Source organism: Canis aureus, chromosome 25 (assembly GCF_053574225.1).
Source record: "Canis aureus isolate CA01 chromosome 25, VMU_Caureus_v.1.0, whole genome shotgun sequence".
In the NCBI taxonomy this organism is placed as follows: Eukaryota; Metazoa; Chordata; class Mammalia; order Carnivora; family Canidae; genus Canis; species Canis aureus.
The window spans coordinates 11,442,588-11,461,359 of record NC_135635.1 but is presented as its reverse complement, the minus strand read 5'-3'; the positions used below and the strand labels follow the sequence as shown (position 1 = coordinate 11,461,359).

The 18,772-nt window shown below is 41.9% G+C and overlaps 1 protein-coding gene across 1 annotated transcript in view; it reads right to left on the bottom strand.

Moving 5' to 3' along the window:
- Positions 1-18,460, bottom strand: part of PRICKLE1 (prickle planar cell polarity protein 1) — a 110,528-nt gene extending 92,068 nt beyond the window's left edge. The window contains exon 1 of the mRNA XM_077870401.1: positions 18,344-18,460. The gene's annotated coding sequence lies outside the window, so the exon portion shown is untranslated. The remainder of the gene's footprint in view (positions 1-18,343) is intronic.
- Between the last annotated feature and the right edge of the window lie 312 nt (positions 18,461-18,772).

Genomic DNA, 18,772 nt, shown 5'->3' with positions numbered 1-18,772 from the left:
CCCCAGGCCGGCTCAGTTACAAAATAAAGGATGTAGAGCATGGGGTCATATCTTCGGATCCCTCAACCCCTTTTCCCTTCCTTCCACCACCCCCTTTCTTGTGATTTTTAGGAATTATGTCTATTACCAGGTTTTTTCAGTAAATATTGATTGAATTAATGGATGAGAGATAAATTTTAAGTGTAAACAATCTGGGTAGATTTTATGTCACAATTAACTTTCAAAATAGGTAAACATTTGCAACTTAAAATACTGGGGCATCTGGGTTGTGCAGTCAGCTGAGTATCGTCTGACTCTTGCTTTGTCTGACTCTCAGGTCGTGATCTCAGAGTTGTGGAATCGAGCCCAGAGTTGGGCTCCCCTCTCAATGTGGAGTGTGCTTGAGTTTCCCTCTCCCTCTGCTCCACCCCACCACATGCTCGCATGCATGCTCTGGCTCTTAATTAAGTAAATAAATCTTGAAAAAAATATCCATAAACCAGATGATCATTATCTATACTTTGGAACGTTTAGACACAGAAACACTGTTTATGGGCTTTTTTTTCCTTTGAGAAATGTTAAACTATATCACTAACACTTGTTTTTCTTATTTTTAAAAGGCACACGGCATAAATTTTAGAAAAATTCAAAGTGGGACAAAGAAAAAAATTACACCCATTCCTAATCTAACCACTACTAACATTTTGCAAATACAAAACACATACATAGAGTCAAGAGGACACCCATGTTTTGCATCAAATCCAAAACATCCAAGTTCCACAGACCTAGGAGAGGGGCATCCAGGGAGTCTTTGGCCATTAGAGGATTGTTTCACCCTAAAGAAAGCTAATGGTTTCTGATCACTAATCAGACTGTACCCAGTTACACTGAGAAATATAACAGTTGAAAAAATAAGAAAATTCTGTGGGGTGGTCAGCTTGAGAAATAAAAGCAATATCCAAGGACTGCTTAAATGTTACTATTTAAGAGTAATTTGCTATTTGAGCAAAATGACTGAATTACTTTCATGGGTACTTTCATCAAGCCAGGACCACCAAAACATCCACATCGGTCAAAAGACAAGGATAAGCCCATTCGAGATACTTCTCCCCTGGGCTGTTTTAGAATCACACTCCTACCCATTTTTCTCTTTATGGATTCTATCTGGCCCACCTGAGATTTTTTTTTTTAAGATTTTATTTATTTATTCATGAGGGAGAGAGGCAGAGACACAGGTAGAGGGAGAAGCAGGCTCCATGCAGGGAGCCCAACGTGGGACTCGATCCTGGGACTCCAGGATCATGCCCTGGGCTGAAGGCGGCGCTAAACCGCTGAGCCACCCGGGCTGCCCCTGAGATTCTGATTACATCATTAGCTCTCTGTACTCGCAGGAGTCAAATTCTTGACTTCTACAAATTGGTGACTTAACCAACATTGCTGTCAAAGATTGTGATTATTTTATCCTAAAAAATAAGAAAAGCAAAGCAAAAGCAATGATCTTTACAGTTATCATGTGTAGCAGGAGAGGCACGATCACAGAGATTCTCTAAGATAGCCTTCATTTGGGGAGCCTGGGTGGCTAAGCCTGTTAAGTGACTGACTCTTGATTTTGACTCAGGTCATGATCTCAGGGTCCTGAGATGGAGCCCCACCAACAGCTTGCTGGATGTGGAGCCTGCTTAAAATTCTCTCTCTCTCCCTCCGTCCCTCTGTACCACTCCCTCCTGGCTCAAGCTTGTGCTCTCTCTAAAAAATTTAAGACAGCCTTCATTTTATTTTATTTATTTATTTTTAAGTAGGTTCCACACCCAGTGTGAAGCCCAACATGGGGCTTGACTCTGAGATCAAGACCTGAGCTGAGATTAAGAGTCAGATGCTTAACGGACTGAGTCACCCAGGTGCCCCTAAGATAGCCTTCAAGGTGATACTATTCTCTAAATTTCAGCTGAGAAGGAAAACATATTATTAATTCTCTCTTAGCATTGGTATAGAGTTTTTTCAAACTGTGTCCAGGAAATGGGTCCCCTCCACCTGGCTGGGGAGGAGACAGGGGCACTGGGAGTATGGAGCTGTGAGTTGCCAGGTAAAATACACGATGCCCAGTTAAATTTGCATTTCAGATAAACCACCAATAATTGCTTTAGGGACATGCAATATTTGGGACACACTTATACTAAAAATTATTAATTATTTATCTGAAATTCAAATTAACTGGGCATCTTAAAGTGTTTTCTTATTTTGATAAAATCTGGTGGTGCTATCGTGAGTCCTTTTCCTACCTCCCAACAAGAGCAATCCTACTTTACATGCTGGAGTTCCAGATAATCTTGTGCTTGAGAAAAGGGTTCACCTATCAAAAAAAAAGTTTGAAAACCATTTTGCTAGAGGAATCCAGGCAACACTCTGAACTCCACTGTCTGTGGATTTCCCATCAATAAAGCAGAGTGCGTCTGGTTGTTGTGAAAATCAATTAAAGCTTGTAAAGCCCTTTGAAATTGGCATGTTCAGCTGCATATGCTACAAAATATTTATCACATGCCAGACTGCCTGAAAACATCCTGATTAACAATAAGATGGCAAAATTCTAAAAGATGTAAAATCACAGTTTTAATATCACCATATTGAAGACGCGCATATTGAAACGCAGTGGAACCTTCTAACCTAAGATGCGTGCGAGTTTATCTTTGAAAAACAAACATACACGATTGGCTTTTAAAATTACAGTGTATTGTTGTGGATTTTTTTTTTTCAGCTGAATCATAGTTTTTAAAATAGGAGTTCAAGAAAACAATCAGGAAATGAAGAAAATAGTTCACCTCCTATGAGTCTATTGTCTGCTATTTCTGCTTGGTAAGGTTTTTTTAAGCTTGAAAAAAGTTCTTATGAAAACAAAACAGAGATACCAACACAATAAAACACATCTGGAGGCCACTTGGTGACATTCAGGGTTCTTTTCTTTCCCCCCAACCATTAGCTTTCACGGAAAGCTCTTACAGTTACTGAAAGCGAATGTCATGAGAGTATAACACTCATTATATAATGTTGTCTAAACACTTGAGGCTGAAGTTGAAGCCTGGCAGTGAAAATGAAGAGTAAATAAATTTAGACTGTGGCAACATAACAATGACACGGCACAGTGTAAATACCTGGTAGCCTGGGCAGGTAAATGCACCATTTAAGGAGGAGAATGGAGAGCTTTCATTCAAAGCAGCTCAAAGTCAACCACAGGGAAGAAAGACAGGATCACAATTCAAGTTGTCGAAATTCCTATCTTACTTCTGCTGGAGGTTTTATAAAGGTGGAAATGAGTGCATGACCAGGAGCAATCATTAATGTGAGGGCCACATAAAAAGCCTAGCAATTCTCTGAGTACCCTGGTTGTCTCACCTTTCCTGCCTCTGCCCCCCCACATTTCCTCCTGCCCAGAATGAGTCATTCTCCAATTGGGATGGCACAGCCCACTCCTGCGCGGTCATTAACATCCAGCTGGGTCACCTCCCCTTCTCCGAGGCCTTCCTTAATAATCTGCACAGAACCAGTGACTTCTTCTGCTTTTGCCTCTGTGCTGCTGTGACATTTCACTCTTCCTGCCTCTACCATATTTCCCGAGGAGGTGCTTCGACGTCTTCCTTCCCTACACAGCCATGAGCTCTGTAAGACAAGAGCCACTCCTATCTAAGGTCTGTATTTCCACAGCCCAACACGGTGCCCAGCTTGACCACAGGGCTCAACGGAGGTGTGCTGAAATGAAAATGATGCCTCTAGATTGAAATAAAGATGGGAAAGTTTACCATTAAATGGTTAATGCGTATTTGTAAATGCCATGTGTCTTGACTTGCTGAGAAATGAAAAAAAGGCACAGAAAATGCAAAAGGGCTACCATCACTTAAAAGCAAATAAATGGTCAGCAGAAGAGGCAGAAGATGAAAGGTTCTGTGTATCCCCTTCAGGAGCCAGAACAACAGAAACCCCTGTGAACTATTCCCAAAACACCTCTGCAAAAGTGTGCCAACTGTGACCTGGAGGGCCAGCCTCCCAACCAAGGACATCTGCGACTTTATTCCTGGCCCGCCCTCCAACAGTCTGCTGAGAAGGCCCACAAAGGTGTCATTAAGCAATGGAATGCCTTCCTGCAGCTCTTTCACACACTCATTACCAGTTGATAGCGTTTGATCTGGGAGTCATGGCTGAAATGACCCAGATTCAAACTGGTGATTATTAATGTCACATTTACATAGATGCTCCTTCCTATTAGAACAGCACTTCATAGTCACTTATGAACCTGCCAGGAGATGTGCCACGGCTCATTGCTATGTTCATCTGAACAATTCATAAACTCCATCTTCTTAGATATAATACAGATGGTACACTGCTTCCCAGTGGGCCATTTGTAACTTCAGGCTCAGCCTAATTAGAATGTGAATGAGATCCAAGGCCCTAAGAATTTGCTTAAAAGTTACCGAGTTAATTAATCACAGTGCTATAAAAATGGAACACCCAGGCCAGTAGGTGAGGTGACATATGCCAACATGTAGAGTTTAAGAGTAATACAGAAAGGGTTTCACCACTTGCTGCATATTTTCACCAGCTTTTATTTGGGGAGTGGGGGGAGAAAAAAATAGTATTACGGTTTCAGAAAAGAGTAGGAATGCAACTAAAATGGGTATTAGGCTATTTTTAATAAGCTCTCTCTAAACCTCCCTAAATTAATTCCAATTTGGTCAGTGGACACACACATGTTAAAAGAGTTATAATCATAATGTGATTACATAAGCAAGTGAACATACTGCTTGGAGTTCTACTTTATAAGTTTTCCACATTTCCCATGCATCAACACAGTGCTCACATTTCTAATTCCTGGTATGAATATAAGTATGCCATTGTTGTAACTATATTAGATTAATAATTTGCCCTTAACATTACTATATTTTTTAAGTTCCTCATATTAAACTGTAATATAACCTAGTAAACCAGACTTTTGGTAAGGGGAAGTATATATTCTCTTAGGTCTTTAAAATATGGCTATTGTTGAATTTTGAACTGGCCACACTGAATCATGAATAAGGAAACCATTTTTTAAAGTGTCACCTGGCTAATATGAATACTTTTGAGTTGACTGTTAACTAACTCTAACCAGGGACTTAGGTAGGGATAATTAAGGATTTTTAAAAAATCAGCTCCAATTTATTATCAATCCTCCTTGAAGTTACAGCCTCCAAGTCCAGTATTTTAGAACTAGGAAATTCTGAGCCTAAAAAGTCATCAGTACCCTTTTATGTTTGAGGAAACCAAGGCAGAGAGTTAATAAGAAGTCCAGGTAATTAAGTGACTTATCCAAAATCACATGCAAGTTAGTAGTAGGAGAGGCTAGAATTATCTAAAAACACTTAATATAGAATGAACACATGGGCGACCGGGTGGCTCAGCTGGCTAAGGGACTGACTCTTAATTTGGGCTCAGGTTGTGATCTCAGGGTTGTGAGATCAAGCCCCCTCATTGGGCTTCACGCTGAGTGTGGAGCCGTCTGCCCCTCCCGCTGCCATGCACACACTAGCTCCCGTACTCTCTTTCTCTAAAAAAAATTTAAAAAGAATGAATATGAAAACAGCTATATCTACAAAACAATGAAACATTGTCAAACAATTCTGTATAAGTCACAAGTGCTTGCTTATTTTCCCTCTTTTCTTTTTTTCTGAAAAATTCAACTACAGATGTCCATTCATACAGGAACCGCCAAGCAGAACTCCTTAGGAAGGTGTATCTTGTCCTAACAGGCAGCTTCTTCAACGGTTCTGGGAAAACTTGGTGAAACCTCCAAAGATGCAGCAAAGGCAAACAAGATGAATTTGCAAGTGCTTTGTGTATGTTGGAGGTATTAGTCTTTTTATTAGTAAAGACACCCCCACCCCTCAGTTAAAACATGTAGTTTCTGGACAAATAAGTGGGTTTAGCTCATTAATTGGAGGGTTGACCCACTGCCCATTTAGCCCTGGAACCTAAGACATTAAAATAATCATTTTAAGCAACCAGGTTTCCTAGTAAGCCAGTTGAAATCACTTAGAGGATTAGCTTTTCACCTCTGGAATTTAAGTCAGAGGATTTCTTGAGTGAAAGATGGCCCATTATCCTTGTTTTAACATACAAGGCAACACCACAAGTCTGTCTGAAGATACTGCCTCTATTTTCGGTAAAGATTATCAAGTAGCATGGATACATTACGAAGAGGGACAACACATAACATCCCTGCTTCAAATATTCAATCTTCCATTAATATGGAATCTGCCTGCTATTTGGTTACATTTCACTGATCACTTTGTGGGAGAAGGAGAGGGGAGGAGGGGGCATTCGATCTGTCTGTCTTTTTCCTCACACTCTTATCATGTTCCCCTGGCTTTATTCAGATAAGGAAGGAAACAGCTTGGAAACTTTAACTGCAAAAAGAAAACAAAACAAAAAATCCACACAGACTCAAACAACACACAGAAGAATCTTTGTTCTGAAAATTTTCACTCAGACAAAAACCAAATACTGGGTTCTATTTGTCTTTATTTTTTATTTTTTTAAAGAATTTATTTATTTATTTATTTATTTATTTATTTATTTATTTATTTATTCATGAGACACACACACACACACACAAAGAGGCAGAGACACAGGCAGAGGGAGAAGCAGGCTCCATGTAGGGAGCCCAATGTGGGACTTGATCCTGGGTCTCCAGGATCACTCCCTGGGCCAAAGGCAGGCCCTCAACCGCTGAGCCACCCAGGTGTCCCTTGTCTTTATTTTATATATAACATTGAAACAGTCCACAAAAAAACAAACAAAAAAAAAACCCCATCAAAACACGATCCACCCATGCCTATCCTGTAAAACAAGGGTGGCCATTCCCTAACTTTATTATAAAAATGAGAATATAAGCATAAAGCTCTCTAATTTGCTCAGCCATACATACTATCAGATTGGAGAGGGAGGGCCCTAATTTGAAGCACAGCGAGCTCCTTATACTTTTGCAGTCATTCATTCTGCAGGAATTTATTAAGCACCTTCTGTGTGCCTCTAAGACTGATGGTAAAGCAGTAGCCAGTGTAGATTTGTTCATGGAACAGACGGCTATAATAAGTAAGTTTGTCTGATAGTGCTAAGTGCTACGGAGAAAAGGGAAGCAGGATGAGGGGTCTCAGGAGTGCTGGGTGATGGCTGGGGCAGGCAAGGGTGCCGCTATTTTATACAGGGTGATTAGGGAAGGCTTCCCTGATACCAGATGCCTGTTGAGCAGAGACCTGAAGGATAGGGTGAGCTGTGATCCCACCTGGAAAAACCTGCACTTGTCCTTTTATATTAGCTTGTCAAGTCTAGTCAAACAAGATTAGCTGTGAAGCGTCAGGAAAGTGAAAACTACAAATAATAAAGCTTTATACAATACTTTGACCCAGCTCTCAATTTATCTCCAATGATCCTTAAACCCTGTTTAGCTACAGCTTAATCTTTTTCCTAAAATGCCTCACGGTATCTCTTCACATAATGACTAAGAAAAAGAGTTTTCCAGTTAAATTGTGCAAACAACCCAAGTAGATAATGCAGGTAGAAATTTCCACTCTGAGGTCCTGATTATGTGATCTGGCAATGGGCATGAGGTTAGCTGATTTTGCCACTGGTCATGCCTGTACAGCAGAAGTTCAAAAACAAATTGGACAGTTATCCAGGTTTTATTATTTTTATTTTTATTTTTTTTTAGTTATCCAGGTTTTAGAATGGTGAGTTTTTAAAGTCCTCCTTTTAACTAAAAATAAAACCCCACCCATAAAGAATGGCAACATGTAACAATAAAAAAATCAACTAAGCTAGGTAAGTATAAATTTCTGATTTTGTTTATACTATATAGACGTAGCCACAGATACTGACTGATTTAAATTTTTTAAATTTACTCTATGCTCTATGGATTAATTTTAAAAAATTTACTCTATGCTACTAACAGATAATGATAGGAAATACTCCAACTTTTCAAAGACCAAAGAAGAAAAGCAAAGAAACAAAATGGGCAATAAATTCCTTTAATCAACTTCTATAAAACTATGCAACTAAGAATTTTTTAATGCTTCATAATAAAACTTTCAGATGCATCAGTTATTTGATTCTTATCATATTTTATTGAGAGTCTCTAATTTATCTTACTTAGAATGAAATATATATATACATTTTATGAGTATATATATATACTCATATTTTATTTAGAGTCTCTAATTTATCTTACTTAGAATGAAATATATATATATACATTTTGGTCATAAACCTCTGTATAGTATGTATCTGGACACTTTTAAAGCACTTCAAATGTTATGAAGTATCTGATATGGAATTGTGTCTATAAAAGGATCAAAATAACTGTTGGCCACAAAAAAATAATAGTTATAATTAGCTAGCTTACTTCACTGAAGAAAAAAAAGGAATTGGCATTTTTGTTGTTGGAAAGGAAAAAAGGCTTAATCAGGCACAGCCTTTATTAGGAAATTTGTATTGATAAAAATCTTTCTAAAATGCTTAGCCTTTGTAATTAAAAATATTTTAAAAATAAGACTTAAACTTGTAATGCAGTTGTAAATCTGTTAGATAAGCTCTGAAATCTTTATGGTGATAATGGCCGGGTTAGATTTCTTAAACTAACACACACTAAGATGATCACAGAAAACTGGACAGTCATTCATTCATTCAATACACATAAGCGCCAAAAGGGAAGGACACACAGGAAAAACTATGTTTTTTGTAAGATAAACTGTTTTTTAACAGAATGTTAATTACACTTCCAAATAATATACTCTTTTTTCCCAACCTCCAGTACCTTTTTCACTAGTACCTCTGTATTAATTTTTATTTATTCATTTTCCCCTTGTTGTTTATTATTAAATTGTTCTTTGAATCTGTTATAGCTGACACACAACGTTACATTAGTTTCAGGTGTACAACTTAGTCACTCAAATTCTATATTTGTTGTGCTGTGCTCACCACAAGTGTAGCTGCCATCTGTCACCATACAAGGCTATTATCATACCACTGGCTGTATTTTTCCTATGCTGTGCCTTTTATTTCTGTCACTTATTCATTCCAAAATTGGAAGTCTGTGTTCCCCCCCCCACCCATTTTTGTAATCATTAGTTTGTTCTATTTATTGATCTGATTTTGCTTTTTGTTTTTGTTTTTTTTTAAATTCCACATAGGAATAAAATCATATGGTATTTGTCCTTTTCAGTATAATTTATTTTGCTTAGCACAATACCCTCTAGGTCCAACCATGTTGTCAGAAATGGCATGATCTTGTCCTTTTTCACGGCTCAGTACTATTCTATTATTTATATTATACATTATATACACACACCACATCTTCTTTATCCATTATGGCTGAGTAATATTCATATATGTATATATATGTGTATATATATAAATATATTATGCACACACACACATCACATATAAGTAAGCTTATCCATTCATAGATCAATGGACACTTAGGTTGCTTCCATATCTTGCCTATCGTAAATAATGCTGCAATAAACATAGAAGTACACACATGCATCTCTCTGAATTTTTGTTTTCATTTTCTTTGGGTAAATAAATACCCTGTAGTGGAATTACTAGATTACATGGTATTTTTATTTTTAATTTTTTTTAGGACCCTCCTGCTGTTTTGCACAGCGGCTGTACCAACTTACCACCAACAGTGCACAAAAGTTCCTTCGTCTCTACATTCTCACCAAGACTTGTTATTTCCATACTTCTGAATTTAAAGCAATGAAATCAGCTGTTAATCTGGACCCAGAAAAACCAATCAATCACTGTGGAGTATCCCAAATGTCTGGAAACATAAGGAGAATAATGTATTATGTTGTTTCCCGGATGAACAATTATATCCATTGTTTTAAATTTGGAAAGGTATCTGAAAGCTGACAAAGAACATATTGAGCATGTTATTTGAAAATATAATACTAGGGATGCCTGAGTGGCTCAGTGGTTGAGTGTCTGTCTTCGGCTCAGGGCATGAGCCCGGGGTTCCAGGATCAAGTCCCACATCGGGCTCTCTGTGAGAAGCCTGCTTCTCCGTCTGCCTGTGTCTCTGCCTCTCTCTCTGTCTCTCATGAATAAATAAATAAACTCTTAATAAAATATATAACACTACAATTTCAAGAAGTCTCCTGACTTCTTGGGCTCTCTGTATTTGTCAAGAATCTACCGTGTGCCAGGCACTGTATTGGGCACTGGGTTCACAATGGTGAACAAACATGGCCCTCCTTCACATTAATTACCATCTACCCCAAAGAGCAGAACACAGCTATTCCTGGAAGTGGGTTAGAATGACATCTATACATTTTTGACAGCAACATTAGGAATAAACATAGAGGTAATTGAAGGAAGGGGAAAGATGGAAGGAGAAAGGAAGAAGGAAGGAAAGCAGTTCAGCCTCTTAGGATTAGAAACATAACATTTTAGAACTAGAAGGCAATCTTAGAGATCATCTAATTTGGTGGCTCTTAACCACAACTGTGCATCGAATTACCTGTGAAGCTTTCTCAAGCTAAATGTGCAAGACCCCACCTAAAACCTACTGCCTTAAAATCTCTGTGTATTATTTGTCTTCTGGAAAGGCTCCATAAGTGTTTAGGATTCAAACCTTTGGTGAATATATACTGATCTAACCTAATTCCCTCATTTACATATGTGGAATTTGAGGCTCAGAGAGGTTAAGAGGCTGACCCAAAATCACACAGCTCTATTACGGTCCAATTTTTCTGATTTGTCAGGAAAAGACTGTAGAATAAACTTTTTCTGCAGTATTATGCCACTGTCCATTCTGGAAGCTCTGCTTGAGAAGAAACAGGATAAACTGACCAGTACTTGCTAAAAGTTACTGAACCAAAGTAAAAAGCCTGTGTCTATGGACAACACATACATATAAACAACAGAAGACCCATCATACACCATAGTAACCTTGGTTGCTTCCTCCTTAAACAGCCAAGTCATGCTAGTTTAAAACACTCACAAATAAATATCATTATTCCCGTCAGTTCCTCATTTCAGCACTGCAATGAATCATAATTGTGGTCTTCATGGGTAAGGAGGTGAAGAAGAGAGTGACTTTTCTGGTTTATTCCTTAAAATTCAGAAAGTTAAAAAGGAACACAAACAAACCCAACCATCTCTAATACCTCACTATGAAGAAAGCCTGGTCTGCTTTGAACACGTTTGGCAGTACTTAAGGACATGTTTTTGGCTATTAGCCTGGCAAGCTGTTTAAGCTTATAGAAGGCCCACAAAGGGAACTTATATGATTAAGTTAGTTAAACACAAACATCTTCTCTGTATATTTTATTCCCTCCCTTCACATTCACAAAAACTTAAAAGGCTAAACATTTTAGAACGAGGTGAGGGAAAGCAAGTTATTTATCACTTCAGCTTCTTTCTCAAGGCCTGTGTAAATAAGAACTAAGGAACTCAATGAAATTATTCAGATGATCCTTGCAACGAACAAAGCTAAGCGTCAGAAAGCAGTTCAAAATTCCTCTGAAGCATATGTATTTTCTTACAAGAAACATCTGTGATTCTCTAATGTACTTCAGACCTAACTTTATCTCTTTCTAAAAATTATGTAACATGCATACACTTCCAGCACCAAACATACTTATTAATTACATAGTCACAGAGGAATTTAAAACGCCGTCTTTTTTTTTTTTTTTTTTTTTTTGACACACACTATAACAAGTATCTCAACACTGGAGCACTAAGCAGTCTTCTCACATAAAATCTAACAGTTCCCTAAATTGTTTGGAAGTGATGTTTTAAAACAAAACAAAATGCCACACTATCTAGCTCTTTTTCACATCCTAACTAAAGAGCTTAGATTATTCAAGCATGTAAATAACATAGTTGGAAATATCAATTACGGTTAACAAGTCATGAGTGTCTTGAGAAGATTACCATATTATTTGCTTATCAGTGAGATAAAAGGGAAAAAAAAGAAGTGCAAATGCTTTTGGTGAAACTGTAACATGGTTTAAAGCAGTTTGCTATTTTTAGCCTGAAAGAGGGGTGTGTACACATTTGTACTCTGCGTGAGTGTGTGTGTGTGTGTGTGTGTGTGTGCTTGCGCATCCAGAAGACAGCATTTTAACTAGGGCAGAGGAGCTGGCCAATATAGGAAAGGGTTTTAATAGCCTTTCTATTTCAACTGTAGTTACTGTGGGTTTTGTCACTATAGCAATGGGGCTGGGTGGGGTGCATATCTGGCAGGCTGGGGTGCTCAGCTGGTAGAGCAACATCAACCTCATTTTACCTCAAGCTGAGCAAATTTCTCTAAGAAGGTTTCCTTAACTGAAAGACGGTTTTCAAGGATAAAGGAGAAGTCTGAGCATCAGTTGGTGGGCACTTCTTCCCAGTATACTGCTATCCCAAGGCCCACCTCATACCCCCTACACCGGATCAAAGTCCTTCACCCATTAATGGTAGCACCTTGGATTTAGCCAGTAACCTAACCTCCAGGATCCCAATGATCCCTAGCAGCCTGGGCTAATTTCAGCTGTCTCTACAGGGGCTACATGAAACATGGCATTTACAAATTTGGATTATACAGCACTATTTATTACACGATGGAAGATTTCCAAAAATGCCAGAAGAGATGTTGGCATTTATGCAAGTCAACTACTGTTCAACCCAAAGAAGCACTATATTCTATAGGATGTTTTTTGCCCAGTACTGAAAGAGCCTATGTGAAAACACCTTAATTAGGACCATCTTAGCACCTCAGTCATTGGATACCCTCTAGCTCTAGGTGTTATGTTTCAAATGGGCCAACAAACCATCCTGGAAACAGAGCCCCCTACCCCCCAGTCCTGTAACCAATCCCTTCGCTCCAAATCCTGAGAGTGTATATTTTCTTATTTTCAGATTTAATAAGTCAAGTATATCTGGTAGCTATTAAAAGATTTAAACCACTACCGTTTTAAAAGGTTTCAGTGTTCAGAGATTTCAAGCCCACAGAGGGGACGGAGCTGGAGGGTTTGGGTTGCTGCAGAATGGTGGAATTATTAGCTGGTCTCCCCTACCCCCCTTTAGAGAATATTCTTATTGATCGCTCTCTACTCTTCTAATGTGTTTTTAACACATGATCATGGGCTCACAAAGTAAAATAGAAGAATCTGAAGAAAAGACGGTGTACCAGATAGTCTCCAGTGACCGAAAAAGATAATGATAATGATAGATTGCTAAAGAAGGGGTGGGGGGGGGGGACTTGAAAACGTTAGCTGCTTACAATATGGGATCAGATAACCTTTTCCCCTCTTACTCTTTGGGGAAATCCAAACTACTGTACAATGTTTCTTTAAAATTTCCTTTAATGAACAGCTCAGTTATGTTTGCTCAAAGCAAAGGGCCATCCTAGAAAACCACAGTCAATATTGTATCACGTTAAGTGGGGCTACTTTATATCAGACTTTTTTTTTAAGGCAACAAAAATGGGGTGGGGGCAAGAGGTGGTTATAAAAAACTTCACAGGAAACCAAATAGCCTTTATTTAAATTAAAAGCAATCACAGCCTGATTCTTGGAACATGCTTCGAAATGCTTTTTGGCATGCAGCTGCTACATGCCGCCAATATTGTGTGTAATTGGAAACATTTCAAACAGAATTGTTACCAAAGTCAAAGACCATAATTGCTAGCGGTGGGATCTGTGTCTCAGATAAAAGAAGGGCAGCTGAGTGAGAGCGCACTGCACCGAGGAGTCTACTTATGGGTCTGCATCTGACTGCAAGATTTCCACTGTATTATTGACAAATCTTTGCTTCCAGAGACCCAATGAGAAAAGAAGTAAACAGAGAAGCATACACAGACCAAAAGCTGGTGGACGCTATAAATCAGCAACTGGGACAAAACTCTTAGGAGTATATGACTTCAGGACTGGAACAACTGAAATAACACAGCCTTGACTTTTTTTTTTTTTTTTTCCCCTGAAAGTGCAATCCGCTAGATATGAAAGGCACCTCCTCCAAGAGTTTACCCCCAAATCAACCAGGGAGAAAAATGCAACTGCAATTTCACTGGTCACTAGGATCACTTAGGACCCAACTTATGGACCGGGGTGGTGGTGGTGGGGGGGGGGAGCGTTAAGTAAAGGTAAACGACAGCTGCTTGCTAGTTTACAGCTTTAAGTTTTCCAATGTTTACTTTGGCATCTGCTTTGCTGACATTTTTATTTGTATTTTAAATTTAAAATCTCTCTTTACAGGGAAATGAAGCTGGAAAGGCCTAATCAGTTCAGGCTGGGCAATCATTCTTGCTCTTGGAGAGGTCCCTCCAAAAGTGACCAAGATGCATTGAGGGTTTAGCCTAAACAAGCGAACGAAATGGAGACACAAGAGGCATTATTACATTTGCTCTGAGACGTCTGATACCCTCCCCCCCGCCCCAACTTAGTAACTGGAAGTAGAGCCCCTGCACCACTGGCGCGGGACTGGCTCTTGGAAAAATCGTGTCATTCTGGCACACGGGAGAGGGATCCCATTAGCCTGTCGTACCTCCGCGCCAGAAGTGTCATGACATCAGCCTGCTGCACCTTGTAAAGCATGTCTCTTCCCACCATCCCTCCTTCAGGAGCAAGGGAATGAGGGGAGCCCAGGCTCAGATGGACCCCCCAAGCAATTTCAGGCCAGATGTCTTCCACCGCTGCAAATGTCCCATCCCCAACCCGTGTGCAGTTACCCTCCTTGGTTTCCGTTGGGCACAGCCATCAAGGGGCATCCTGTCCATTGCTGGGGTGGGGGAGGCTGCAGGGGTACACCTGTGTGCATCCGAGATAGGGAAGTGGGGGGGGTGCTGCTGCGGCTCCCGGTGCCACCTCCGTCCCTGGCACCTCTCCTGGAGCGCTGGCTCCATAGGCCGCCTGAGGTTTCGAGGAACTGCAACAATACACGACTTGGCACCCAGAGGACTGTACTTTCTTCTCCCAACGTGTCTGCTCTCACACCAGCCTTCCAAAGATACTAGCACACGGTACGGAAATGCTTTTATTCTGTGACCAGAAGAAAAAGCAGTCATGGTCCCCCTAGAACATCAACCAACCAACCAGCCACCCAAGAAATGCAATCCCCTCTCGTCCCTAACTCCTATTATGGAATGATTGCACATGGATTTAAGCAAACTGAATATTCTCACACTCATAGGAGTTAAACAACTGGTATTGTTTTTACATAAAATGAGGAGAAAAGAGAGCTAGTTTTCTAAGAGGAGGGAGTCCCTCCTGGGCAAGTGGCATCTTTCACATTTCTATGCACAGACGAGAATCACTTTGACTTTTTAAATGACTTCCCTTTTTTTCCAAAGGAAAAATTTACTTTTATGAACTACTTTAACCAGGAAAGTAACTGCAATTAACTAGAACACTGATAATGACAATGTTTTCTGAAAATCATTTCTCGTAATATTGGAAAACACACACACACACTATAGGTAGAGGCCATTAAAAGAATTACTTAATTACCGGCAAATACTTTTTAAGGATTTTTAGTCCATTTCATGAGTTCTATGAACAGTTGCTCCTAATATTCAACTTCTGTGTTTCTGTGTTCAAGAAATTATAAAAGTTTTTGGAAAAATTCTCTTGCAATACCACTTTTTAAAACAGCTTACTTTGGAAAGTCCTTCATTAGAGAAACCTCAACTTTTAACCTTTTTTCTTTTCTTTTGTATCTTCTCATTATTATCAAAGGAGAAGATATTAGTAACAAGCAGACTTCTATCCACATCTGACTCTAAACTTAATAGTTTAGCTATTAACCCTCTAAGGGTTTTTTTTTTTCCTTCCCAGATGATATTAGATTTTATTTGCATGACCAAAGCTGTCTCACTGCAGAGACAAATGGTGGTTCCATGGAACTTGATTATAAAAACATGATAAACTTTTAAATTTTCATTGACATTGCTAGCAGAACTGATTGAATCTGTCATTTTAGTAAAACATACCACTTTTCTTTTGAGAAAACCTGTAAACCAACAGGGCCACTCAGTGATAAATCAACAGTAAGTACCAAATTAAAGATGGAAAGAAAAAAAAAAAAAGGATGGAAAGATTAATTTACCAAACCTATTTGCTCACATCAACATGGCTACCCTCTGTGTACCATCCAGTTTTTCCCCCTTTCTTCTTCCTTCCTTCCTTCCCTCTCCCTCTCCTCCCCACTCCCTTCCTTCTTTCCTTCCACCCCTCCTTCCTTCTAGGTCTATTCACAAGAATGAGTCACTATCATTAGCCATGACTTATTAAAACAGATTTTTGAGTTCATCAGCAAGTGTGCTAACTCCTGACTGTGGGTAACGTCCATTTATTTCCAGAATCTTTAGTTTTAATGTGTGGAGCACATGCATTGTTAACCTTTAAATCCTTTGTATAAACATTTCTGGTAGAGCTTGTAAAATATCTCCTTCTGTGTTTCCTGACTCGCCAGTTGATGGCATTTAGAAACCCTCTGGTACCAGCAGGTGCTGTATTTTGCTTTCTTCAGGCTCCAGCTGGGCTACAATGACAGATTCCTGTCCCAGGCCAAACCCCACCACCTAGGCTAGGACCACATTGGAGGCAAACTGAACCGGGCCCCACCAGACAGCAAGATAAATGGCTGCTGTTTAAGTTTAAAATCCCTTGGTGGGAGTAAATATTGTTCCAGGGAAAAAGGCTTGACAAATATTGCGTCATCCTTCCAGAGCTGTCTTGATTAAAGCAGAATCTTTGGATTAAGTTGGTGCTCAATTCCAAATGTATCTATCTTGCTGTCGTGGGATTCTCCCCCCCCCCCACCCCTTCCTAGAGTCTGAAAACACATATTGTTGAGGATGGTCAAACAAGACTGCCGCCTCCCCAGGGGCTGGAAGTCCACTCCTGATAATAGAAGGCGGCTGAACAGTGACACTTCACTGAGGAGAATGGAGACAGCAAAGGCTTAGTGGGAAAAGGCCAGTTGTCACCTAAGTGACAGGCAACAGCTGAGCTCACACATCTGGAGCCAGACCAGGGCAAACACTCGGCAACCCTTGCCCGTCTACACCTTGGGCCTGTCTGAAAGGATAGATAGAAGTTCCTTTTCCTCCGAAAGTACCTTAAAAAAAACAATCTGCTGGTGTGAACCCCCTCAATTATGTAACGCCAGCTGCACACACAGCCTTCGGAAGTATGGATTAAAACGAAGAGGTACCCAGAACTGTAAGGCACGCTCAGCTACAATTTCATTAAGTATCCACTGGTCCTTCATAAAATCCATCGGAAAGTCGCATACACACGCCTGCTTTTTATAGCACAAACGCATCTGAACCCCTCCGGAGAGGCAACAGCTTTACATGCTTTTTTTTTTTTTTTTTTCCTCTCCTTTAGGCAGGTTCCCAGGGTGTGCTCTTCACCTTGTTCATGGCCGCAGCCCGGCCTCCCTTTCTCTGTTTAAAATCAGCCACCAAATACGTTTGGGTTGTGATCCTGAATCCTCCTTAGGCAAGCTGGACCTCAGCGCGGTGCCAGCCCGTCTCCCTCCCCCCACCCCCCACCCCTGCCCCCCATCTCAGTCTTCAGCCTCCCGAAGACAATCGGTGGACAATTTCCCCCAAAGTCCCCCAAATAATACGGCCCTGCGGATCCTCACAGGCGATGCCGTTTGGCTTTTCTTAGAGGGCAATGAAAATTTAACAGCTTTCTGCTGCATCCCTGAGCCCCGGGTCCTGCTAATTATTAACATGCCCAGCGTCTCCAACTTTTTCTGCCTGAAGGGACGAAGATGCTCCCATTCTCTTCCACATACGTGCTACATTCAGAAAAACACCTTTGTCGGGGCGGGGGGTGGTGGTGGTGGGGGGGAGCTGCTGCAGCACCCCTGCCAAAAAAAGCAATGGGCCCTTTGCGCAGAGCGCTTGGGGAGAGCATCAGCACCCTCCCTCCGGACGCCAGTAGGTGACAGGCGATCCTAAGCGGCCGACACATGCCAGCGCACCGTCGCCTCCCTGCGCCCCCCTCCCCATCGCCCCGACTCCGGGGCCGCTGAACGGGGTTCCACGCAGGAGAGAATCAGGGGAGAGTTGGTAGTGATGCAGCACACAGGGGCCATGCGGGCGGCCGATCTGGAGCCCTCTTGGTGCTGCAGCCCAGGACCCGCTTTCCCCGTCTACGCAGCCCCCCAAAACCCGGCTGCGCCTTCCTCCTCGTCCTCTGCTCCGCAGACCCCGTCTGGGTGTCACAGCCCCCCCACCTGCAGGGGCACCCCGGGTGCCGGCCCTCCCCTGCGGCGCTCGCCCCCCCTCCGCGCCGCAGCCCCCCTGCAGAGCCGGCCGAGCCCGGCTGCCACTCACCGCGCGCGACGGGGACCGAGGCGGCTGGACGGCGCTCCGCACCGCGGCGGGGCTGCGGGCTGCGGGCTGCGGGGTCAGCGGCGGCCGGGGGCGGGCGGCGAGCGCCGCATGGGCAGCCCGCGGGGCGCCCCTCGCGGAGGTGGGCTCGCTCCGGGGCGCGCTGTCGGGCGGCGGCGGCCGCGGGAGGCGGCGCGCACAGCGGGCTGCAGGCGGAGTGCGCTCCGGCTCCCCGCGCCCCGCGCCCCGCGCCCGCGCCGCCGCGCACCCCGCCCTCGGCCGCGGCCGCCCGGCGGCAGCCAAAACGCGGAGCGCGGAGCCGCCGCGGGATCCGGGACGGGATCCGGGACGGGATCCCGGACGCTCTCCGGGACGCTCTCCGGGACGCTCTCCGGGACGCTCTCCGGGACGCTCTCCGCGCGCGCGCACCCG